At 46.1% G+C, this 25,472-nt stretch overlaps 1 non-coding gene and 1 pseudogene across 2 annotated transcripts; one reads left to right on the top strand and one right to left on the bottom strand.

Moving 5' to 3' along the window:
* Positions 1–6,749: 6,749 nt before the first annotated feature.
* LOC149313636 (mismatch repair endonuclease PMS2-like) lies at positions 6,750–10,946 on the bottom strand (annotated as a pseudogene). Its single transcript, XR_016281058.1, has 5 exons — positions 10,878–10,946; positions 9,238–10,050; positions 8,466–8,639; positions 7,772–7,861; positions 6,750–6,772 (listed from the first exon to the last, which is right to left on the bottom strand). The product of XR_016281058.1 is annotated as a mismatch repair endonuclease PMS2-like (transcript).
* Positions 10,947–24,446: 13,500 nt separating this feature from the next.
* On the top strand, positions 24,447–24,637 carry LOC149313635 (U2 spliceosomal RNA). The gene has a single exon (XR_016281171.1). It is a non-coding gene; the product is annotated as a U2 spliceosomal RNA (small nuclear RNA).
* The last annotated feature ends 835 nt before the right edge of the window (positions 24,638–25,472 follow it).

The raw sequence follows: 25,472 nt of genomic DNA, 5'->3' as shown, positions 1-25,472 counted from the left end.
GTTATATCAGCTTTATACAAAAAAGCGGTCTGATCAATCAATAGCCACGAAATCCAAATGTCTATAGTATACCATAGACTTCCACAGTTCTTTCAGTGAACACTCCTCTGTTTCCCTTTTGCTTCCGAACTCTTTATCAAAATACTTGACTTATAACATTTTCACCAGATTCCTGGATTGATATGACGAGATTTATCTCTGTTCACACTAATAAGATACAGTTATACATAATATAGACCCACTTTTCTTGTCCTGCATCTTATTCCCAAACTCTTTTACAATAATCGTCTATCGGAAACCACTTCTCCTCAGTCACTTAATAACATCTTTATTATTTAATTGATCGATCAGCTTATCCATTTCCATGAATTCTATAGTTTTTATTAACCAGTCATCAATTTTAGGTAGCTCTGGCTTTTGCAATTCTGAGCAATAATCAATCAAGCAAAAGTAATCAAATACAGAGTGATTCTCCGATGTTCCCTTTCAATCTGTGAAGGGATAACTTTCAGCCTATTCAACAAGTAAATTTCAGGTTCCACCTTGAATTTAATCTGTAACATCTTTTCTAATATCAAATGTACATTCTTCCAATATTTTACTAATTAACCATGAAGCGATTGCTGTGTTACATTTCCAAACAATTCCTTCTTTCAGAGTTATACATTTTGCCATTGTCTTTGGTGCCGGGTGCCATCCCTTTTCCATTCTCCATAGGTTTTCTCTCAGTGCCTTGGATCTGGTAAATCTTCTTGTTCTGTTTCTGGCATATTGCTAGCATTGCATTGTAAATCGATACTCTTCCCACAGTCAGAGGCCCATTGGATCATTTCTTCATCTTCCTGTATCTATTTTCACAGGACTTTATAAAAGATTGAGACCTTTTTTAGAGGTTTCAACCCGTATCTTACGTAGCTTGGTTTTCCCTGTGTTAAATTCCTCTGATTTTGAATGCATTTTAAATCTTCCTTGCAGTTGATTATATAAGAGCCAATGCCTTTGGGAATCTAGCTGTACTAATCTTAATCAAAGGTCTTTCCTGGAAGTAGCCAAAAATGTCACTTAGCCCCTTGTCCATGGACTTCCATCTCCCTAAAAAGGCCTCCTGAGGAGGAGAAACCCATCAAGGTATTTTCCTATGAATTTTTAAATACGTTCCCAGATCTGCAACAATGATTTTATATATATATACACACACACGCATTCATAATAGGATGTTTACACTCCCTGTGTATTGAAGCGTCACCATGCCATAGGTCTGCATGCCGTGCCTGGCTTCCTGTTTTCAAAGGGATGCTGTGACATCCACAACACTCATCTCCTTATGACCTTCCTTTGGGAGGACTGTGTCCAGTCTCAGCTGCCTTATCTTCCCAGGCATAGTTCGGTTTAAAGATAAGGCACCCATTGAAGCCGGGATGGCTTTAGCCAGCAGCTTTAGCCCTGCATGACACCAGTGTTTCCAGGGAGTCGAGTGCAAGGGCCAGTGTGGCAGTGTCTTGCTTGGATGGCCACAAGGCTTGTCACAGTTGCCTGGTGGACCAGCACCCTTGGGAGGCATGAATAAGAGCAGTTGCTTGAGCCCCATTGCAGTTTTGCCTCAAAGGCCTCTTGTTGGCCTGGCCTTCTATTGTGGAAGGAGCTTCGTATCCACTTCAGGGTCTTCTTATCCAGAGGCCCAGAAGGAGCAGACATTATCCAAGCCTTTGCTCCCATGCTCCAGGTCTAAGAGGTGCTTTTTCCAACTACTCTTTTCTCCCCATCGCAGCCTTTTTGCATCTTGTTGTAAGAAAGAAGCCAGCAGAACATGAATAACTCTAAGCCAAGCAAAAACACCAAGACCAAAAGTTAAACAAAGCAATAACCCAAAGCACAATGTAGACAGCACTTGTTTGCCCATAAACCCACTCTTTTGGACGCTCTTCCAAGATACAGTGCGACCGGAGCCTACCTTGACTCCTCCACTCACTAGGCCCCACTGCCTGCCCTCTGGCCCCAGCAGCACCTTCCCCCCAGGGCCCTCTCCAGGACCCCTGAGCCAAACCCTCCCTGCCCTTCCAGCCGCGTCTTGCAGGGGACTCTTTGGCCCTCAGGGAGACTTTGGGGCCCTCCTCTCTTCCCATTGGTCCTAAATTTGCATGGCCCCTCCCCAGCCCCTCCCACTGCTCTCTGTGTTCATAAACCCATCCTCTCCCTCTTTCCATAGGGTTCATTTCAGCCACTGGGAGGGAGGGAGCAAGGGAAACATCGCCACCGCCTGGCCACCGCACTGGAATTACAATACAAACATTTACATTTTCTCCTCCCTCCCCATTGGTCTCAAATCTGCTAAGCCCCTCCCCCGGCCCCTCCCACCGTTCTCTGTTCCTCTATCCTTGCCCTGCAGGGGGACCTTTGGGCCCTCAAGCAGACTTCCTCTCTTCCCATTTGTCCCAAATTTGCATGTCCCCTCGCCCGCCCCCGCCCACTGTTGTCTGCCCCGCCTTCCATGGGGTCTCGGCCTCCAGGAAGGAACGAGAGAGAGAGGAGAGAGGAGGAGCGGCTGCTTTGAGGCTGGAAGGAGGGAAACAGCGCCACCTGGAGGCAAGGAGGAATGCCGGGATTCCTGGCTGTCAGTCAATGGAAGTGAAAGAGAGAAGGAGGAAAAAGGGAAAAGGAATGGTGCAAAGGTGTCTCAAAGAATGACTGTCCTGGAATAACCTTCTTGGTTTAAGGGAGAGGCAGCTGAGCAGAACAGGTCCAGCCTTTTAAGGAAAGAGACTGTATCTAGTTTTAAGAAACTATATTTGATATATTTTATAAATTCAGTTCATTCATTCATTCTATATATACAGTGTCTCTATGAGTGTGTGTATACACGCTTTATACACATACACCTATATACGCAAAACATACATATAAATGCATACATGCACGCACACACATATACATACAACATATATACATAGTTATAAAAACCCACTAACCACATAAGTGTGGGTTTTCTTGGCAATGTTTTTTGAGAGAGGGGTTTGCCACTGCCTGCCTCTGAGGCTGAGATAGTGTGACTCACTCAAGGTGGGTTTCCATGGCAGAGTGAGGATTTGAACCCAGGTCCCCAGAGCCCCGTATCCAAGGTTCAAACCACAGCCAGGTTGTTGTGGAAAGTTGTTGTTTCCATGGTTGAGCAGAGATTCAAACCCTGGTCTCCAGAGTCATAATCCAATGCTATGGTGGGGACTTAGTTCCACACAATTGAGGGGAAAGTCATCTATCGATTTATGGCCATGAATCTCAGGCAAGGATTCCTCAGAGGTGGCTTTGCCCGCTCCTTCCCCTGAAATCCAGCCTAAAACACAGACAGTGTTCCTTGGGGGTCCCCCATCCCAGTACTAACCAAGGCTGGCCCTGCTTAGCTTCCAAGACCAAGTGGGATCTGGTGCCGGTGGGAGTTTAATTGTGCAAATCTCCATTAGGCTTTACTCATACTGTTTTAATAAAACATTTTCATATCTTCCAGGTTAGTCTGCAGTCCTTGTAAGAATAACCCAAATGGCTGAAGAGAGGAGGAGAAGGCATGGCCGAACGTCCTCCAAGGGTCCTTCAGGAGAGACTGGATGGAAGGGTTGCTCACCCGGTTTCCCTTTTCTCATGGCAACTGGCCTATAAACAGAGGAAGGAGGCTGGTTTTCGCTCCAGGAGCCAGAGATGAAGCTCTCTCTGCAGGAAATCTGGCACAGAAAGGAATCTGCTCAAAGGTTCACCTTGATGCTCAATGCAATATAGTAATAGCAAGTACATTTCTATACTGCTTATCAGTGCACTTAAGCACTCCCTAAGCAGTTTACAATGTGTAAGCTATTTGTCCCCAACAAGCTGGGGACTCATTTTAGCCACCTCCTCCGAAGGATGCAAGCCTGAACTGACCCTGAGCCCTGGCTGGGATTGAACTCACAACCTTCTTTTATGGCCGTGAGTGGCTGCATAGAGGCAGTGGTGTCCCTAGGGCTGGTGTCCCCCGGTGCGGTCACTCATGGAGTCACCTCCTTCCATTGGCCTCCTCCCATCTCACACCATACAGAATCCTTAGTAGTGCTTTTTGGTACAGTACTAATGTTACTCTAAGAACCCTAATTCCAATACATCACTGAATGTAGTGCTAGACATAAACAACTAGCAAAATTGAAACTATACCTTCAGTTATGCAATATCATATGCACAGCCTAAATGTATTTACATATACTCAGGGATGATTCGATTTAAATGTGATGTTGTTAAAGAAAATGTTAGAATAAAAATTTCAAAATTTTTATTTTTTGAAACAGAAGTTTGAAATTTTAATTTAAAAAAACCTGGGTCCCCCACTTCCACCATTTCTTAAAGCATTTTAAAGGGAAGCAGATGAAGGCCAGAGCTTGTTTTTGCCAAAATGTAGGTGCCTGAAGAGCAGTGGTGTCATCCCCTTTTTAGGGCGTCCCCTGGTGTGGTCCATACCCCCTGAAGCACCCAAGGACCCCACTGAATACAGGCATTTAACCACTGCACCACCAAAATATTTATTTTATTTAGGACATCCCACCTGTGACAGATCTCTTCTCCAAGCTGGACCTGCACTTCCATCCCTTGGCCTCCTGCCACTCATCTTTCCCCCTTTCCCCTCAAGATCCCTCTCTGGATCGGGTCGTTGGGCCTCCAGGTGATCCCTATACGAGAATGTGTCCACATATCTATATAGATGGATAATTATAAGAGCTTTAAAAAGTACTAAAAGAGCCTGCTCAGTTCCCACATTCCAGTAGGTGTTGATGTTTCATTGCCATGTTAAACTTGACTTGACATTCTGGTTTAACCACCATTGTAAATTGGCACTCTCCTGACCAATATATTGATGGAGAGAGTCTCAGATTATTGTATATACTCAACTGTAAGTCAACCTTGGCTATCATTTGAGGACAGGATTTGGGACCAGCATTATGGATGTTAATGTCGGGGGTAAAACCTAGGGACGTTACAAAGGATGTCAAGGACAACGCAAAGGAAACTATGCCAAAGGATTTACATAATTCCAGCAGCCATAAATGCTAAAAGCTGGGTGGATGAGGACAAAACTATTATGCCTTTTCTCCCACCTAGACATTTAAAAAGGGCAGAAGCAGAGCCATGACAGAAAGAGTAGAGAGGGTCAGTGCTTCTTTTGGGTCTTCCTGAGAGAGACTAAACTCTTGCCTTTTGCCACACAAAGACTGGGATGGTTCCTTTTTTGAGAAGACTTAAAGTATACTACTTACATTGGATAAGTTGAGCCAGGTTTTCGGAGGTCAATATTTGGCTAAAGTTTTTAGACTTCTACATAAGTGTATACAGTAGCTGGCAAGGAATGAGGAACCACACCTGCTTCACCATTTCTTGGTGTGAGGAGTGAGCAGCTGGGGCAGAATCAAATAACACTTACAAACCTTGTTCACACTCATAATGGGTTTAAGAGCCTCTGTTTTAGGACAGAGATGGGCAACTCTGGCCCTTACTGGTCTTTTTGGACTGCAGTGTCCACATTAATTGAATGAACCCTTGTTATGAAAACCTTCCTAAAACTGTGTTTAATATGGGGTAAAAAAAGGTCTAAGGTTTCAATCTCCATAGTTTCTAGAATCCCATGGTTGAAAGTAATACAGCCATAGGGGTAAAATGAAGACAAATATAAAAATATTTAATGCACACATATGTACACACACACACACACATTTAAAAAATTATCTAATATAAAAACATGGGGTCACCCAAGTTGTGAGAATTGTATGAACAAGTAATTCCTTGTATACACAGAATATCTGATCAAAGAAATCGTATGTTACCAGAGCAATGCACCTATGAAAGCATGAAGGTGCTACTGACCCATTCCCTCAGAACAAAGACTGGAACATGGTTCACTCCGACCAGAGTGGAAAAGTTGAAGACATGTTGAGTTACTGTAGAAAAACCAAAGAGAAAACACTATTGGCTCCCTTTCCAGGCTCATAATCTTCTCCAGTTCTCATACCTCTACATTGTCTGCTATCACTTCTTGTCTTCTCTTTTCACATATGGAAAAGGGAGAAAGCAACTGTGATTGGGCAAAACCTTTGAGGGAAGGAATACAGTTTCTATCCACAGGTCTTCAAAGTTGTATTTTCTCCAAAGGCAGAAATGCCACTTCAGCCAGTTCTGGCTCCAGGGAAGAAAACTTTCAATCTTTGCGGATGTCACTTTGAGATCTGAGGACGCAGCCTGAAATACTGCAAGGAAGACAGACGTCAGGCACAATTCATTCACGAATATCTTTGTGCGTCACTATTGCCACTGGCTGCCCATTTGATAACACAGTATTTTTTGACAACACAAAACGACAACCTGAGCTGTCGATGAGTCAGAAATGAGAGTTTCATGATCAAGCAGGATTCTACAGGATCACAGTTGCATTCACAATGAAATCCAAAAAGAAACCACTTGTGATTCTTGTGAAATCAGGTCTAGATTGGCTATTTGCCTTACTGTGGGTTTTCCATGGGGACAGTTCCAAGGATGCTCAATCTCACCCATGTGAGTTATCATCATCATCATCATCGGATTTATTTATATGCCGCCCAATCACTGGGAATCCAGGCAGCTTACAACAGAAGGGATAATAGACAGTTCCCTGCCCTCAGGCTTACAATGTAAAAAGACATGACACAAAAGGAGAAGGGAATGGTGAGCGGGGGGGGGGGGGGGGGAGTTTCTTCATCTCATTCGCATTAAGTGCTGTTCCAACCATCACCTGTGGAAGGAAAAACAAGGAGTACTATTCTCTTGCAATTTCAATCAGTTATGTGATACCGTAATTACCCTTTTTTACTCTTCAAAGGAACATCCCAAAAGCATCTGAGGAAGTAGACTGAAGTCTGCGAAAGCTCATGATGCCAATTCATTTTTTCATAGATTTTTGTGGGTTTTTCAGGCTATATGGCTATATGCAGCAGTGTTACACTGACATAAATTTCTGCCCAGTGAAGGGAATGGGAAAAGTTTACTTGAAAAAAGCTCTGGGTACATATCAGATCCTGGCATAACTCAGGTATGTACATCCCACCAAGGGATCCCACTCATCCAAATTGTGGGTTCAGTTTTTTGTTGTTTAACCTCAAAATGACCGACTCCACCCTCAGATCCTGAGTTGCTTTGCTCTTGGCCATTGTGCTGCACATTTTTATGGCTCAGATGGGGCTTTCTCATTATTTCTCATTTAGCAATAAAATTCATCTGGGACTGGACATCTGGGGAGATATAAGAACTAAGACAGATTGAGCCTGCTTCTGAAGCTTTGGGGGGGTGCCAGAGATTATTTTGGGGATGAAACAAAGCATCACACCCAATATGGAAGAGTGACGGTGGGACAAACGTAGTGTAGCTGCCCAGCATCCCATTGCAGGTCCAATGTGTTCCTCCAACCCCTTGGATATGAAACAATGAAGCAAATGAAGCCTATGAAGCAGATTCTTGACTTGGGGTCAGATGCAAATAATTAGGTGATTTGAAGGAACTAACCATACAAGAGTAGTGGACAGAGTTGACTTTTCCCCTTTAATATCAGACTAAAACATCATATATTTCTGAAAGTCTTTACAGTTTCATTAGGTACATTAGATAGTATGTCTGAGAGGAAGTAGCCAGATGGACAGAAGGTCTTGGAGGTAGGAACGTTGCATCCTTGAGGTGACTATAATTCCATTCTCACAAGCAAGTAAACAAATAGTAAGAAATTTAGATAGGAACTTACCATTTTCATCAATGACAAAATCAGAACCAGGTTTCCAGGTTTTCTATCAAGATACTCTCACTTACAACAATTAAATTTAGATTCCGAGGCCTGAAAAAGTCCAAGAGACCAAACAGTACAGTCATATCTGAAGTCAGCGAGATCAGACTGCCACTTTTCTCCAGAATCATTCTGGGAGAACCACATCTCCTCCAAAGACATTTATTACAGTTTACAGTGAAACATATTTAAATACTCTTCTAGTTTTAAAAATGATTAAAAAGCAGATTAGAATAATGTAAATATATAGATCATAATAAATAGATAAACACAACCCCACCACAAACTATTTCCTTTTACACAGATTTTACATAGAGGAGCAGCAGCCACTGAGAAGGCTCTCTCGCAGGTCCTCCTCAAATGACCTTGTGATGGCGGTAAGACTGAGAGAAAGCCTCAGTCCTAAAACTGAGACCAAAGACCTTAAAACTTGGGCTGGCTCTTACAGGGAGATAGGGTCTTTCAGCTAAAGCTTAGTGGCAATGTTCAATATTTATATCTGGTTGTCTGCTGGGTTACATCCAGAGTAGCTACAAGGAAGATACACCAGACTGTAAGAAGCAACAAGGCTAATACCAATGGATGGACTTTACTTTGTGTGAAACCAACTATCCCTCACCTTCTCAGACCCTTTAGTCTCCTAGGAAAGACTAACGAGATTAGCTTCTCTCCCTGTAGAATAGTCTGCTCTTGTAATTGCTCAAAATTGTATTTCTCATCAGAAGCATGTTGACCGATTAGGAAGAGGTCTGAGTTCAGCTTGGCTATTATGAATCCTAAATTAAACTGGCCAACGATATCCATTTTTGCAAACATCTCTTTACTGTATATGGGTGGAAAACAAAAAAGGAGGTTATAAAATTTATAACAGAAGTGTAGAGGTTCTCCCTTTTTAATAAATATTTCATACATGAAAACTCTCAGTATATCCCTCACCCTGAAAAAGAAGGGAAGCCCCTCTTAATGGAGAGTCAGAAGGACTTTGAAACCCAGAGGATAGGAAGCTATGGCTCACAGCAGACAGAAAGCAAACCGTTTCACTGAATGGGAGATGATTTTTTTTATCCAGAACCAAAATTCCAGACTTATTACAATCAGCCCTCTATATCCGCAGATTTTTCATCCATGGATTCAACCATCCATGGTTTGAAAATACTGTGAACAAAATAAATTCTATAAAGCAAACCTTGATTTGCTATTTTATATCCGGGATACCACTTTTCTACCTCATTGTATTTAATGGGACTGGAGCATCCATGGATTTTGGTATCCACAGAGTGTCTTGGAACCAGACCCCAGTAGATACCAAAGGCCCACTGTATTCTCAAACCTTCTTCAGTACTCATCTGCACATACACCCAAAACCAGGGTTGCACTCTTATTTTGCAAACAGAGAAATTAATAGGCAAGCACAAATACCTTATGATTTTTTTCTTAATTCATCCTCTGCTATTTTATTTTCTCCTGGACTAATTTTTGCCCTAAATTTCCTGTAATTTAATATTTCACCTTTCCTCTCTTGCTGCTTCTTCACTCTGTCTCTCAGGATGCTCAGAGTGAAGTTCAGCGGCACAGTTCTCTTTGTTATTTCCATTGGGATTCCATATTGAGAAAGAACCACGGTCCTCCAAATGTCCTTTTCTTCCCACAAACTGGATCCCTGTGAGAGAGAGGAGAGCTGATCTTCAAGCATTTCGCTTTGGGGGATGAACGGTGGAATTGCTGGGACAAGGCACGCCTTTGGCTTTGGTTTGAGTCACATTCTGTTTCCAAAGAAGATTCACTCTGAATTTCTTCTTCAGGAACTTGGGATTCTTCATCAGGGGAACTAGCTGTGCTTTCACAACTAAATAGCTAGCAATTCTGCAGCGTCTGAACCCATATCTGAGTCTGCTGAGGCACAACTGCAACCACTTCTGCTGATTTCTTGGGATTTCTGTGAACTATTTGCCTGCTTAAATCCGTCTCACTTCCACCCTCGGCCATTATGCTGGATGCAATCCTTTTATCCAGGGAATCCAAAATACTAGAAGTTTTTGCTGTTCGGAAGAAGGACGTTGTTGTTTGAGATTTCCAGCATTCTGACCAGTGGCCTTTTTTATAAGGTGGAGAGAAAATGGCTCCCTAAATCTGGCCACAGTCATTGCGATTTTTGCATTTCCACTCAGATTCTGAGACAAGGAATCACGTGTTTCCAATACAAGTGCTTTGGCCTCATTTTGAACCCGTTTTAAAGTTTCCTAAGGAAAAGTAAGCAGAAAGGTTTTATGTTGTGAATAAAAATCCAAGTTGTGGCTCTGTCTAGTGCCAACTGAGATGCAAAGGAAGACAATGGCTTGCAATGACCACTCAGTATTGGCACCAACTGTCCTCATTCTATGCAATGCAAAGCATGTCTATTCAGAGCTTTGTCTGTTACATTCAGTTTGGCTTACGCCCCGGAAATCAGGCCAAGGTCTGCAACCATTAAAAGTGGGTTCATTTAATGCCCACGATAATTAAGCAGTAACCTGGCTGTATGCCCCACTGAATACCATTGGACGTCCTTTGATGAAAACATGCCTATTATATGCCTTTGACTGTCCATTATAACATACAGGTTGAGTCTCCCATATCTGGAATTGCAAAATACTCCAGGATCCAAAATTGTGGGTACAAATAAAATGAATGATAGAATAAATGGGTGGCTAAGAGAATGGCACCTTTGCTTTCTGGTGGTTCAGTGTGCTGCACAAACTGTGTTTCATACACAAATTCATACACAAATTCATTACTCTTTTTTCTTGTTGTTGTTTTGGGTGCCTCCAAGTCCTTTCCCTCCCAGCCTCTCTCCTCTTCCTCTTGGGGGGAAAGAGGCAGGACTTCTGGGACTTCTCCCTGGCCTCCTTGCCATGCATCCTCCCCTCCAATTTTGCGCCCAGCCCCCAGGCAGCTGCCTGGTCGCCTATATGGCAGAGCCAGCCCTGTGTCAGGTCCTATTCTCTGAAGCAGCAGAAAACAAGTTTGCAGCATCCTCAACATGACATCCCTTCAAATACTTAAACAGGGCTCCCATATCACCTCTTACCCTTCCCTTTGCCAGGCTAAACATACACAGCTCCTTACGTCTCTCCTCACAAGGCTTTATGGTTTCCAGGCCCTTTGCCTCCTTTGGACACTCTCCACTTTCTCAATGTCCTTTTTGAATTGTGGTCCCTAGAACTGGACAAAGGATTATTCCAGGTGAGGCCTGACCAAAGCAGAATACAGCGGCACTATTACTTCCCTCCATCTAGTAGCACATTTAGGACTCACAGAAAGGAAGAAGTTGGCAGCATGAGCTTTTGTAGACTTGTCTACTTCCTCAGATGCATGCCACCAACTTCTTCCTTTTAGTGAGTCTCAAAGGTGCTATAAGACCTCTTTACATATTGATTTTACAGACTATTATTACCTTTGAATGATGATGATGATGATGATATGTATCTGAGGAAGTAAACTACAAAAGGTCCTGCTGCCAATTTCTTGCTTTCATTGAATGTCAAAGGTGATACTAGACCTCTCTACCGACTGAATCTACAGAGCAACAGGGCTATATCTTTCTTTTTTTAATATAATTTTTATTAAAAACATATACATTAACAGTAAACTTAAATACATAAACTATTAAATTTATAAACCATTAGGCAAATAAAACAATACATTACTCATTTATAAGGCATTAAACAAATAAAAGAATACAATACAAACTTACTATTTTCATTCTACTCCTAATTTATCTCTTCTGTAATCATTCTAGAATGTTTTTGATCTATCCTAATTTATTAATTAGTTTATTAAGCAATTCCTTTATTTTATTTTATTTCTCCCTATCAGTTTCTTAACCTTTCCTAAGACTTTCTATATCTACTTCCCTGTTCATTTCTAACTCTCCATCTCTTTACATCCTTCTGTAGATCGGCCACTATCTCTCTTTATCTCTCCCACTTTCCTTCTTCCTCTCACTTCCCTATTTTCTTACCTCCTTTCCCCCTTTCCCCCTATTTACTCTTACTTTCCTTCACTCTCTATTTTCCATCTTCAGTCCCTCTTCTTCTGGGCATTAGATCCGAGGGCTATAGTGAACTTCCCTAGACACACAGATATTATTCAATTCACTATAAAACATCCATGCTTCTCTACATTTATGCGACATGTCCTTCCTAGCCTACAAATCTGGTTATTTTTCATTATTTCATCTGTAATCCTTTATATTCACTTTCTAGTATGTCTGCTACCCATCGTTTACTAAATCCTAAGTAACTTTTTCTCCAAGTTCCTTTGACTTTATCTAACCTTGATATTGTATCACACAATTTCTTTATCTTCTAACTCCATCTTTCTACAAACCTCTCTGTTGTTCACTCTCCTCTTTTCTGTGGTAAAAATGTGATCACGCAGTTCCAGTCTTTTCCCTTTTCCCCCTAAATTTCCTTCTGTCAAAATTCTTGTGAGTTTGTCTGTTTCTGCAAATTTGTAGCTTATAAGTGTAACTGCTTCTTTTTTGACACAATTGTCATCCCTAGTAATTTGCGTCGCTTCAAAATGCGTGTCAATCATCTGTGTGTCATCAGTAATGGAAACAGCACCTGGCTTGGGAACTATATACACACACACACACACTTAAAATGAATTGACATAAGCTTCAGTCCATTGGCTTTGCAAGTCCTTGCCTCAGTATGAGCTGCCGTGGGATCGCCTGGGTAATTGCAAGTAGTTGCAAAACCAATGAATTGAATCATATATATACAAAATGTTCCCAGGTTGCCGCTTCCATCACCAATGAGACACAGATGACTGACAGGCATTTTGAAGCAGCACAAACTGGGGGAGATGACAATCATGCCAAATAAAGTAACGATTACAAGGAGAGAATGACATGGAGGGAATGATGGAAGGAGCAAAGGCACATCGCAAACTAGTTTAAAGGTAAATGGGAATGAACCCTAGGTCTTCCGAAGGGGCCTCCTGGACATGGCTGAGCCACTCTTGAGCCCATCATCCACAGGGGCACCTTCTCCTCCTCCCTTTTGCTCTGAGAGGGCTCTGCAAAGTCCTTTCCCAAGGCTCCCTCAAGGAAGGCCTCCAAAGAACAGAGGAAGAAATAAAGGACTAAGGAAGGAGGCTGGTGGGGACTATGGCTCTGCTGCCTTCTTATGGAACTGGGACTGGCTTGAATGCCAAACTGTGATTTTCAGTGACTGTGATTCATTCTGTTCTTGAGCACCAAACTGTGATTTTTGGAGATTGTGATTCATTCTGTTCTTTTACCCGCTATAAATGATTTTAACCGTTTCTAGCCATAACGAATGTAGGTGTTAGGATCACCGGAATCACTGAAATCACGGAAATCACAGGAAGACCTGAAACTCAGACAAGATCCGCTGCGCTGCAGACAATTCTGCAACCAGTGATTGGGCAATATGTATTTTCTGCAATATACAATATAAATATGCAATATATATTTTTTGCAATATGTAACATAAATATGCAATATGTATTTTCTGCAATATGCAATATAAATATGCAATATGTATTTTCTGATTATTAGAAATAAAAATAAAAAAGCTAAAACCACTCACATAAATTTGAATACATGCTTCTTGGTCATGCTCAAAGTGGAGGACAAGGGAAAATGTAGAACATGATTAAATAATAGCTAAGAACAATATAAATGTAAATCTCTGCTTCTTGGAGGGCATGCAAAGAAAAATGGAGGACATGATAAAAATAAACGCTAAAATAATATAAATATAAATGCATTCTTCCTGGTCCTACTCAAAATGGAGGACGTGCATGGAACAATGCAGGGCATGCCCAAAACAAGGGCTAAAAGGCAACAGTGAAAACACCAAATGGTGCTGCTGGGTCAGGCTCAAAATGGAGGGCCTTTTGGGACCCTGGCTGGGCAGAAGGCTGCAATGGAGGGGGCTCCTGGAACAGAGCCACAGAACTGCTGCTTTCTCACAGATCACTGCTGGAAGTGTGACTGGGCCAAACTGGGATTTTCAGTGACTGTGATTCAAGCCTCGAAGATAATTCCCCAAACGTTTGGCCAAAACTCACCAAATCACCCCCCAAATCTCACCAAATATTTAGTCAAAATCTTCAACAAGTCCCTGTAATGTTAATATGGCAATAAAATGTTCCCAGGTTGCCGCTTCCATCACCGATGAGACACAGGTGATTGACATGCGTTTTGAAGCGGCACAAACTGGTGATGACAATTTTGCCAAAAAGGTAGCAATTACAAGGAGAGAATGACAAGATCCACTTTCATAGAGGGAATGATGGAAGGAGCAAAGGCCCATCGCAAACCAGTTTAAAGGTAAATGGGAATGAACCCTAGGTCTTCCGAAGGGGCCTCCTGTGCATGGCTGAGCCACTCTTGAGCCCATCATCCACAGAGGCTCCTTCTCTTCCTTCCTTTTGCTCTGAGAGGGCTCTGCAAAGTCCTTTGCCCAAGGCTCCCTCCCTCAAGGAAGGTCTCCAAATACAGAGGAAGAAATAAAGGACCAAAGAAGAAGGAGGCTGGTGGGGGAGGCCATGGCTCTGCTCCCTTCTTCACTGCAACAAGATACAAAAAGGCTGAGAAGGAAAATCTCTGCCAATAAGCATCAATCAATTTAAGCATGGCACAAATAAACACTGTAACAAAAGCCTTTGATGGCGTTTCCCCGCCTGCTACACCCTCCAAAAGAAAGCAATTACTACAAAAAGAAGAAAACAGCAGCATCTATTCCAAAATACTTAAAAAGCATGCTTAGCTTCTCAAAGGAATGCTCCATAGAATGATATACGGGACTGCCCTTGGACCCTTTCCTTCCGACGCTCTTCCAAGATACAGTGAGACCCGAGCCTGCCATGAGGCCTCCACCCACTAGGCCCCACTGCCTGCCCTCTGGCCCCAGCAGCACCTTCCCCCCATGGCCCTCTCCAGGACCCCTGAGCCAAAGCCTCCCTGCCCTTCCAGCCTCATCTCACAGGGGGACCCTTTTTCCCTCCAGGAAACTTTGGGGTCCTCCTCTCTTCCCATTGGTCTGAAATTTGCATGACCCCTACCCCGGCCCCTCCCACCACTCTCTGCCCCGCCTTCCATGAGGTCTCTGCCTCCAGAGAGGAGGAATGGAAGCTCTGAGGCTAGAAGGAGGGAAACAGCGCCACCTGGTGGCAAGGAGAGGGAAGCATGGCTGTCAGTCAATGGAAGTGAAAAAGAGGAGGAGGAAAAGGGAAAAGAAGTCATGTTTTTTCTCAGTGTTAACTCCTATTCCTATTATACTCCTCAATAAAATAAATCATATGACCTGAAACAAAAAAAAATTAAAAAATAATAATTCTAAATTAGTGCAATATAACAAAATTGGTTTGTTTTTTGGTGTTTGCACGTATAATACAATAACAGGAATAAGGAATAACAAATATATTTAGTTATTCCTTATTCTTACTCCTGCAAAACCCTCTTAAAAGCAGTCTCAAACTGGATTATTTCCAGAGTGTGTTTTGGGCCTTAGGACTGCATTCCCACTATGATTGAAAGTGAATTACTGATTTGGTTAATAAATAATAACAATAATAAGTGTAATCGCTTCTTTTGGGGGCATGATTGTCATCCTCACTAGTTTCTGCCACTTCAAAATGCATGTCAATCATGGTAACTATATGTATATACATATACATATACATATACATATACATATATATAATTGATAGAAGATTTGATTCATTGGTTTTGCAACTACTTGCGTCGCTATGAGCTGCCATCAGATTGCCTGGCTAATTTAAAATAGTTGCAAAATGAATTGAATCTTCTATCAATTTATATATATAGTTCCAAAGCCAGGCTGCCACTTACATCACTGATGACAGACAGATGACCGACATGCATTTCGAAGCCGTGCAAACTAGTGGGGATGATAATTGTGCCCAAAACACAAGAAATTACAAGGGGAGGATGGAAAGATCTGCGTTCATGGTGGGAGCGATGGATGGAGTGAAGTCGAATCACAAACCCCCATTTGTGGGCCTCCGAAGGACTGTGCTGCATTTGCTGTGCTGGGTGGCTCTCTAGGTTCGGGTGTTAGGATTGCGCAGCTGAGCACCGACCGACCTAGAGAAGCTGCCACCGGAGTTCCAAATCAGCGTTTCCAGCCAGGACTAAGGAGTGCCCTTTAACAGCTGGGGGAAGGCGGAGAGAAGGGTATGCCTGTGGCAGGGGCACGCTACAAAGCCAGCCCACTGGACTCCTCCTCGTCCCGCCCCCGTTTGTGGCCCTTTGGAGGACTGTTTGCTGCGTTTGCTGTGCCGGATGGCTCTCTAGGTTTGGGTGTTAGGATTGCACAGCTGCGCACTGACCTAGAGAAGCTGCCAACGGAGTTCCAACTCAGCAACTGTGCAGCTGTGCAGCCTTGTAGTAGGTGATAGGGGCGGGTCCTTGCTAGCTGTGTCGAAGCAGAGGAATGATTGGTGTTGTATCTCTTCTCTGTTGCTGTGTTGCTTTGTGGGGGGGGGGAGAATTTATGGATACGGGGGGGTTGTTCCCACTTAAGATTTGAAACAATTTAAAATACAACGTTTTTAATAAAATCGATTCAAAATAACACTGTTCTTATCCCGCTATCCGAATCGCTTTGTTCATCGTTCCCATCTGGTTATTTAAATCGGAGTTTTTACCTGCAAGCGTTCCTACTTGGCATGAAATCGGTGTTTAAATAAAGCGATTCTTCTCCTCCATACCTTATTTGGAGCTGTCAATCAATAGTACGTCAGAATGACGTAACGTTAATCCGGAATATTTGGAAGCGATTTATCTTTTGGCATCATTTCCATTTCATTGACTGTTTGTGAATTTAGCGAATTTAGGAAAGCGAATTTAGGAAACCCAAGCTCTTTCCAGAGGAACTATGGGATAGGTTTTGCATGACAGCATCCCCTCTTCATGTCTCCCAAAAGACAGCCAGGGAGAATCCCTTCAGAGAGCACAGAGATCAATGGGGGAGGCTTCTGGCAAAGCGAATTTAAGAAACCCAAGCTCTTTCCAGAGGAACTATGGGATAGGTTTTCCATGACAGCATCCCCTCTTCATGTCTCCCAAGACAGCCAGGGAGAATCCCTTCAGAGAGCCCAGAGATCAATGGGGGAGGCTGCTGGAAAAGCGAATTTAGGAAACCCAAGCTCTTTCCAGAGGAACTATGGGATAGGTTTTGCATGACAGCATCCCCTCTTCATGTCTCCCAAGACAGCCAGGGAGAATCCCTTCAGAGAGCACAGAGATCAATGAAGGAGGCTGCTGGAAAAGCAGGGAGGGAGCACTCTTCCCAAAGATTCTCTTTCCAGGGTTGGAGGAGAAGGCAGATTCCGTTTGAGAAATGGAGGGAGAAAGGCTCTATCCCCCCCCCCCATTGATCAGAGCCCTTCCCTGCCTGGGCGAGATCAGATGCCTCCTCGCGAGGAGCCTTCCCTTCCCTGCCTGGGCGAGATCAGATGCCTCCTCGCGAGGAGCCTTCCCTTCCCTGCCTGGGCAAGATCAGATGCCTCCTCGCGAGGAGCCTTCCCTTCCCTGCCTGGGCGAGATCAGATGCCTCCTCGCGAGGAGCCTTCCCTTCCCTGCCTGGGCGAGATCAGATGCCTCCTCGCGAGGAGCCTTCCCTTCCCTGCCTGGGCGAGATCAGATGCCTCCTCGCGAGGAGCCTTCCCTTCCCTGCCTGGGTGAGATCAGATGCCTCCTCGCGAGGAGCCTTCCCTTCCCTGCCTGGGCGAGATCAGAGCCCAAGCGGGCAGGGAATGCCTCTTCGAGAGGAGCCTTCCCTTCCTGCCTCTCCTCCGTTAGAAATGGGCTCTCCCCACACAGACGGGAGGTTGCAATCCACCTCTTATTGAAAGACCACAGTGGACAAAGGGGTGAGGGAAGCAAAAATGGCCACAGCCACGACGGATGGGGACAGAAAGGGCAACTCCCCCAAGGCCAGCCCCATCACAGTCCGCTCCTCCCATCCATCTAACACGATTCAAAGGCTGTCGTTCCTATTTAAATACTCCGGTTCCTAACTCGAATCAAGGGAAAAACGTAGGTCGGACCTAGTGTTTTTTTAACACGCGTTAAATGAGGAAAACTCGATTTAAATTTTTATCCCGCTCTACGATTCGATTTGTAGTGGGGACGATTGCGGGTTGCTCTAGAACCGTTCTAGGTTTAAATCGGATCCTAATAGGAACGCCACTCCTTGGATTCGATTCAGAACGCGGGGTTTCACCTAGTGGGAACAACCCCGGGGAGTGCTCAGTTTGGGGAGGTAGCGAATGACGTTTTTGGTGTGAGTGGGGCTCCCATTGGAGTAGTGTGGGGCAGGGGGAGATATAGCGGTAGGAGAGTGGAGTCACTTCACAAGGGAAGGCGAGATCGTTGTGTAATATCTATCTCTCCTTCCATCCACTCTCCTAACCAAAGAGATCTGAGGGTCAGTCCAACTGTACCACAAACCCTGTCTCTGCTCCTGTGCAGTGCCAGCTCCGTAAAGAATAAGACCCACATAATATACGACCTATTAGAGGATAAGAGCTGTGACTTGGCTTGCATCACTGAGACCTGGCTTGGGCCTGAAAGCGAAGCAGTGTGGGCACAGGCCCTTCCTGCCGGGTACTCAATCAAGGACCAGACCAGGTTAGGTGGGCGGTGGGCGGGGGGTGTTGCCTTGATTCATAAGAACACCCTTTCCTTAACCAGGAATCATGTCTGGCAAGCTGCCCATATCGAATGTATTTACCTGACCCTGAAGGCCAGAGACAGTTTAGGGATTCTGTTGGTTTACTGGCCACCCTGTGCGCGAACAGACTCCCTGCCGAACTGACACAGCTGGTCTCGGAGCTGGTGTTGGAGTCCCCTAGGCTTTTTGTCCTGGGGGACTTCAACATCCCCTTCGAGGCCAGCCATAGTCCAACTGGTGCGGCTCGGGAGTTCATGGCTACCATGACTTCCATGGGCCTGTCTCAACTGGTCTCAGGGCGCACGCATTCTGCTGGTAATACACTTGATATGGTCATGGAGAATCCGTGGGCGGAGGTAACAAATATCTCCACCTTGTCATGGACGGACCATTTTCTGGTTGAGCTTAAATTCAAGGCATCTACCCAGATCCCTCCCGGTGGTGGCAGACCTATTAGAATGGTCCACCCTCGAAGGCTGATGGAACCCAAAAGGTTCCAAGAAGCCCTAGAGGGGTATATGGTTGGAACTGACGGCGATTCTGTTGATGCCCTGACCAACATCTGGGATACTGATCTCTCCAGGGCTAAACACAGTATCGCTCCCAAGTGCCTTTCAGGCCTGCTTCCAAAAAACAGCCCTGGTATACGGAAGATCTAAGGGCAAGGAAGCCAGTCCTGCGACGACTAGAGCGCGACTGGTGAAGACACCAGCACTTAGCCGACAAGGCACTCCTAGACTCTCTTTTGAAGGCCTACGGAGTGGCAATAAGTGCAGCAAAGAATTCGTTCTATGCTGCACGTATTGCGTCTGCGGAGTCATGTCCGGCAGAGCTGTTCAGGGTAGTGAGGGAGCTTACTCAGCTGCCCTCCTCCCTGAACTTTATTTTGGAACCATCCAAGGCCTGCTGTGACAAGTTTAACAACTTCTTTGCAGATAGGGTTGCCATCCCTGAGGGCTTCCAAACCGGGAAAAATGTAGGACATGGTTTAAAAATGTAGGATTATTTTTTTTTAAATTTCCTTGCCAGGAAATTAAAAAAAAAAGTCCTACATTTTAAAACCTTGTCCAAGGCCTCCTTGGGGCCTGGGAGACAGTGTCCTCCAAGCCCCAGGGAAGGCTTGGAGGACGCCGCTTCCAAGGCCGCCTTGGGCTCTGGGAGACAGTGTCCCCCAAGCCCCAGGGAAGGCTTGGAGGACGCCACTTCCAAGGCCTCCTTGGGCTCTGGGAGACAGTGTCCCCCAAGCCCCAGGGAAGGCTTGGAGGACGCCGCTTCCAAGGCCTCCCTGGGGCCTGGGAGACAGTGTCCCCCAAGCCCCAGGGAAGGCTTGGAGGACGCCGCTTCCAAGCCTTCCCTGGGGCCTGGGAGACAACGTCCCCCAAGCCCCAGGGAAGGTTTGGAGGACGCCGCTTCCAAGGCCTCCCTGGGGCCTGGGAGACAGTGTCCCCCAAGCCCCAGGCAAGGCTTGGAGGATGCCGCTTCCAGACCTCCCTGGGGCCTGGGAGACAGCGTCAAGGCAGTAGGCAGGCAGCCACCCACCTCCGCCTCAGCCTCCTCCTCTGCCTCCGCCTCCCGGGCCCAAGAAAGTGCCCAGCACGGAGGCGCGTCAGGCAGAGGAGGCGGTGGATGGTTGCCTACCAGTGCCTGCTGGCCTGGTGCGCGCACGCGCGCAAGGAGCACCAAGCCAGGCAGGCACCTCTGCCTCCTCCTCCGCTTGGCGCGGCCTGCAACGGAGGAGGAGAAGGAGGTGCGCCTCCTGTGCGCGCCTGCGCCCCCCTCCCCACCTCCCTACCACTCTCCCTTGCCTCCCCCCCCCCGCACACCGCCTCCTCCTTTACTTCCTCCACAAGGCCTGGAACGGAGGAGGAGGTGGGTGGCGCGGCCACGCAGGGAGGCAGGGGAAGGTGGGTTGGTGCCGTGCGGGCCCCGAACCGGGAGCGGGCCTCCAAATGCGGGTTTGTCACAGGGGCCGCCAGGTTATGGCATCCCTATTTGAGGATAAAACCTCTCGGATAAGGGCTGATCTCGATGCCAGTATTTCTTCAAGATCCAGAGAAGAGGTCTCCAGAGCTTCCGTGGACTCAATTGTACTGGATCATTTTGAGTCTGAGAGTACTGAGGAAGTGGACAAGACCCTTCGAAGTGTTAGGAAGACAACATGCTCTCTTGATCCCTGTCCCTCTTGGTTAGCGGCTCGGGGGGGGGGGCGTAACTACTATGTTATGCCGCATAATTAATTCATCTTTTAGAGAAGGGCGATTTCCATCCAGCTTGAAATTGGCCATTGTAAAACCGCTGTTAAAAAAGCCCTCCCTAGACCCCCTGATTCGGAGTAATTATCGGCCTGTCTCACTGCTGCCCATGGTATCCTTTTGGAATGCCTGAGGGAGTTGGGCATCGGGGGCACTGCGCTCCAGTGGTTCTGTTCCTACCTCTTGGGTAGATTCCAGATGGTGCAGCTGGGGGACGTGTGCTCCGATAAGAGGGAACTTACATCTCGTGTCCCTCAAGGAGCCATTCTGTCCCCCATGCTATTTAACATTTACATGAAACCGCTGGGAGAGATCATCCGGAGACACGGGGTGCGGTGTTATCAGTACGCTGATGACACCCAAATATGTTTCTCTGTGTCTCTGACTGATGCCGTGACCAGGGATGGCATCTCTCCTCTAGATGCCTGTTTGGAGTCAGTAATGGGCTGGATGAGGGAAAACAGACTTAGCTTGAATCCAGAGAAAACGGAAGTACTCGTGATAGGTTCCCCGGGCCCGGGGATGGAAATTTGTCCACCTGTCCTGAATGGGGTCACGCTCTGCCTGAAGGACTCAGTTCGCAGTCTGGGGGTGCTTCTGGACTCATCGCTCCACCTGACATCTCAGGTGGATGCGACAGTCAGGAGTACTTGTTATCAGCTTTGGCTGATACGCCAGCTGCGACCCTTCCTGGGCCAGGGGGACCTTGAAACGGTGGTACACGCTCTGGTGACCTCTCGGTGGGATTTCTGTAACGCGCTCTACATGGGGCAACCCCTGTACCAAACCCGGAAGCTTCAATTAGTGCAGAACATGGCAGCTAGGTGGGTCACTGGATGCTCCAGGACCAGCCATATAACACCTGTCCTACAAGATCTACATTGGCTGCCCATTCACTTCCGGGCGCAATAAATGGCTTGGGCCCAGGGTACTTGGAGGACCGCCTCTCCCCATATAATCCGCCCCGTGCTCTCAGGTCGGCCCGGAAGCAATTCTTGAGGGTTCTAGACACATTGTTTTTATCACCTCATAAAGTAACCTCACCCTGTTAACCAATAAAGCCAATTAATTGGACTTCTCATTGGCGCAGGGATGTCCTCCCCTCCGGGATTCTGGCAAGTTCTTCAGAACAATTACGTTCTCAGGCTCCTTATCTTTCTTAATGCGTCTGTGTCCTTGAGTCACAACTGAGTTAATGAATATTAAAACATAACAACATATATGTTTATCCCCAAAACAAAAATAACCTCATATAACAACAATATAACAAAAGATAACATCGTAACACCACACAGCTTGAGACTCTTTAACCGCCTTGGCTCGGTGCTAGGGGACCCTGGGAACTATAGTTTGCTGTGACCCAGAGCTCTCTGACAGAGAAGGCCATATGTTTCACAAAACTACAGTTCCCAGAATGCCGTAGCATTGAGCCAGGGCACTTAAAGCAGCCTCAGACTGAAGGATTTCTGCCCTGTGTTTTGGACCACAGCTCCCCAAAACCCTCTTCAGTTCTTCATTGCTCCTATCGCTAGGAGACAGACACAAATATGAACTTGGACCACTAAGAGAGGAAAGCAGATACCATAAAGCATTCAGCACTGAAACTGTTGGGATGAGTCTTAGGGTTGGAAAGTAGTAAGAGAGGGGTATAACCTTTTAAAGAGAAATAGGCCAATAAGGAAAGGAGAAGGAATAGCAATGCTTTTCAACATTTACATGAAGCCACTGGGAGAGATCATCTGGAGACATGGGGCACAGTGTTATCAATACGCTGATTACATCCACATTTGTTTCTCCATGTCTCAGACTTCTTCGGTGACCAAGGATGGCATCTCCCCTCTGAATGACTGTCTGAGGTCAGTAATGGATTGGATGAGGGAAAATAAACTTAAACTGAATCCAAATAAAATGGAGGTACTCGCTATAGGCAATCCTAATCCGGGAATGGTGATAAGCTCTCCAGTTCTGGACGGGGTCACACTTCCCCCAAAGGACTGTGTTCGTAGCTTGGGGTACTCCTGGACTCGTCGCTTCAGCTGTCATCCCAGGTGGATGCAATGGCCAGAAGTGCCTCTTATCAGCTTTGGCTGATACGCCAGCTACGACCCTTCCTGGAACGGGAAAACCTAGAAGCGGTTGTACATTCACTGGTAACCTCTCGTTTTGATTTCTGCAAAGTGCTCTACATGGGGCAACCCTCATGCTTCGTTCGGAAGCTGCAGTTGGTACAAAATATGGCAGCCAGATTGGATACAGGGAGTTCAAAATTTGAATCCATTACCCCTATTTTAAAATCCCCACTCTGGCTCCCCATTTGCTTCCGGGCAGATTATAAGGTGTTGGTCATTACCTATAAAGCCACAAATGACTTTGGTCCAACATACCTGAGGGAACGCCTCCTCCCACACAATCCTTCCCGCTGCACTCTCAGATCTTCTGGGATGGATCTACTGCAGTCAGAGAGAACTAGACTGAAGGCGACTTCCCAGACGACAGCTCCAAAAATCTGGAACAAGTTACCGCACAAGATCCGCCAAATAACATCTTTAGGTGCCTTCAAGAAGGCATTAAAAATGGATCTTATCCAGCGAGCCTTCCCTAATTGGCTTCCAATTTTCCCACTTACCTAATTATTCCCATTGGATTGAATGATCTTGATTGATTTTATTGGCCGTCGGTTGGGAATTGAGGGAGTTTGGGAACTTGTAATGTAATATGTCTTTTAACTATTGTTCCCGTGTTTTGTTTTGATTTGTTTTTTGACTTGATTTTATCGTCTTTGATATTTTTTACCCGCCTGCACTGCAAGGTCATCATGTGCTGGAAAGCACTACAAAGTGCTGCAAAAGTACTGTAAATACTATTTTTGTTATTCTTAATCCCTCTAATCCCACCCCACCCGTCCTTTCTACTATCCTTATGTTTATTGTTACTTCTGCTTAAGCTAGGCTTCCTACAGTCCTCAAAAATTAAACTCATCATACCCTTTGGCTTTTAATTGGTCGCGTCCTCCATTTTTCTTGAACGTCCTACAATTTGTCCTACATCATGCCCTACATTTTCCCTACACTTTGAGGGGCTACGGGGTGTGTGTGTGTGTGTGCCACAATATTTCTCACTTAGGGTGGCCCAGTACCTAGAGCCGGCCCTGATCCAGCCCATTACTGACTCAAGGCAGGCGTTCAGAGGAGAGAGGCCATCCTTAGTCACTCTTCCTCTTCTTCCTCTTTGGAGGGTATGCTAATGCTTCCGCAGCAGAGCCTCCCTGGCCAGGAGTCCTGCTGTTCCTCCTCTCCCTCCTCCCGGCCTGAGTTTCCCAGATGAAGAGGGCAGATACCTTGTGGAAAGGGGGAGCAAGGGTTAACCAGAGCGCAGGGCATGGTGGGAGGGGCCTGGGGTGGGGCCATGCAAATTCGGGACCAATGGGGAGGGAGGAGAACTCCGAAGTGGCACTGCGGGCCAAAGGGCCCCCTGGGAGGCGAGGCTCCCCCTCCGGAAGGGCGTCCCTTGGGGACTGTGGAGGGGGACATGGCCAGAGGGCACTGCCAGGGCTGGAGGGTGGGTAGTGGGTCGATCTGGGTGGAGGCCTCAGGTCAGGGTCAGGGCTCACTGGAGGCTGGAAGGACGTTGGAAGGAGAGGGCTGGGAGGCGGAGGGAGGCTTCAGTATCGCTTCTCGGCCTTTTGGCTAAGATCAAGTGTAGTATCTGTTCTTATCAGTTTAATATCTGATACGTCCTCTATTTGAGGACTATATATTAAATGGATTTTTGGAGCTGGGAGATGGAATAGGAGCTTGCTCCGTCCACTCCACGCATCGACCTGGTATTGCAGTGCCTCCAGGAACGGTGCACCTCCCTTTGGGGGGAATATCCCTGGTTCAAAGATAGAATGATTCAAGAAAGGGTGTCTTGGAGGCTTCTCTCGGGAGCAGAAGCTGTGCTGGGAGTTTCTCAGAAGAGAAGAGCTGGGTGGCTGCGGAAGGGAGTCCTGGCTGCCCTGGGGAGATCCCAGGGAAGGGGGTTTCTGGGACTCAAAGGGAAACTGACCCCAGTCAAAGCATGGAGGGGCTCCTCGGAAGAGTCCCCAAAGGTCATCCAGTCCAGCCCTCTCCCAGCCAGAAAGCACACAGCACTCCAATGTATGGAGGGCATGCACAAGGGGCGCCTGGCTGCCACTGGGAAGACCTTTACCCCACAACCCCCCAAAGGACAGCTTCCCTGTAGGAGAGCCCTTCCCAGAATTTGTGGGGGGCCTGGGACAGAGAAGGCTCAACGTCTCGCAAAACTACAATTCCCAGGGGTCCCTAGCACTGAGCCAGGGCAGCTAAAGCGGTCTTGAACTGGATTATTTCTGCAGTGTGTCTTGGACCCAACTCAGGCTGCATCTTCACTCCAGAGACAATCCAGGTTCATACCGTTTTAACTGTCATGGCTCCATGCTGTGGGATCCTGGGATACGTAGCTAGTAACCACTTGGAAGCAGCACATGCAAAATTCTGTGCCAAAAGAAATAAGTTTTAAATGTTTGAAGGGGCCAAATATTATTCTGTTAGTTTCGCTGCCACCGATTAAGGAATTGTCCTGGGAATTGTAGTTTTGTGAGGCATTTAGCCTTCTCTGTCAGGGAGCTCTGGTACCCAAGAAACTAGAAATCCCAGGATTCCATAGCATGGAGCCATGGCTGCTAAAGCG

This window comes from Sceloporus occidentalis, unplaced genomic scaffold (genome assembly GCF_023333645.1).
Source record: "Sceloporus occidentalis isolate IW3139 unplaced genomic scaffold, rSceOcc1.0.p SCAF_4, whole genome shotgun sequence".
In the NCBI taxonomy this organism is placed as follows: domain Eukaryota; kingdom Metazoa; phylum Chordata; class Lepidosauria; order Squamata; family Phrynosomatidae; genus Sceloporus; species Sceloporus occidentalis.
This window is presented reverse-complemented; position numbering and strand designations above follow the sequence as displayed.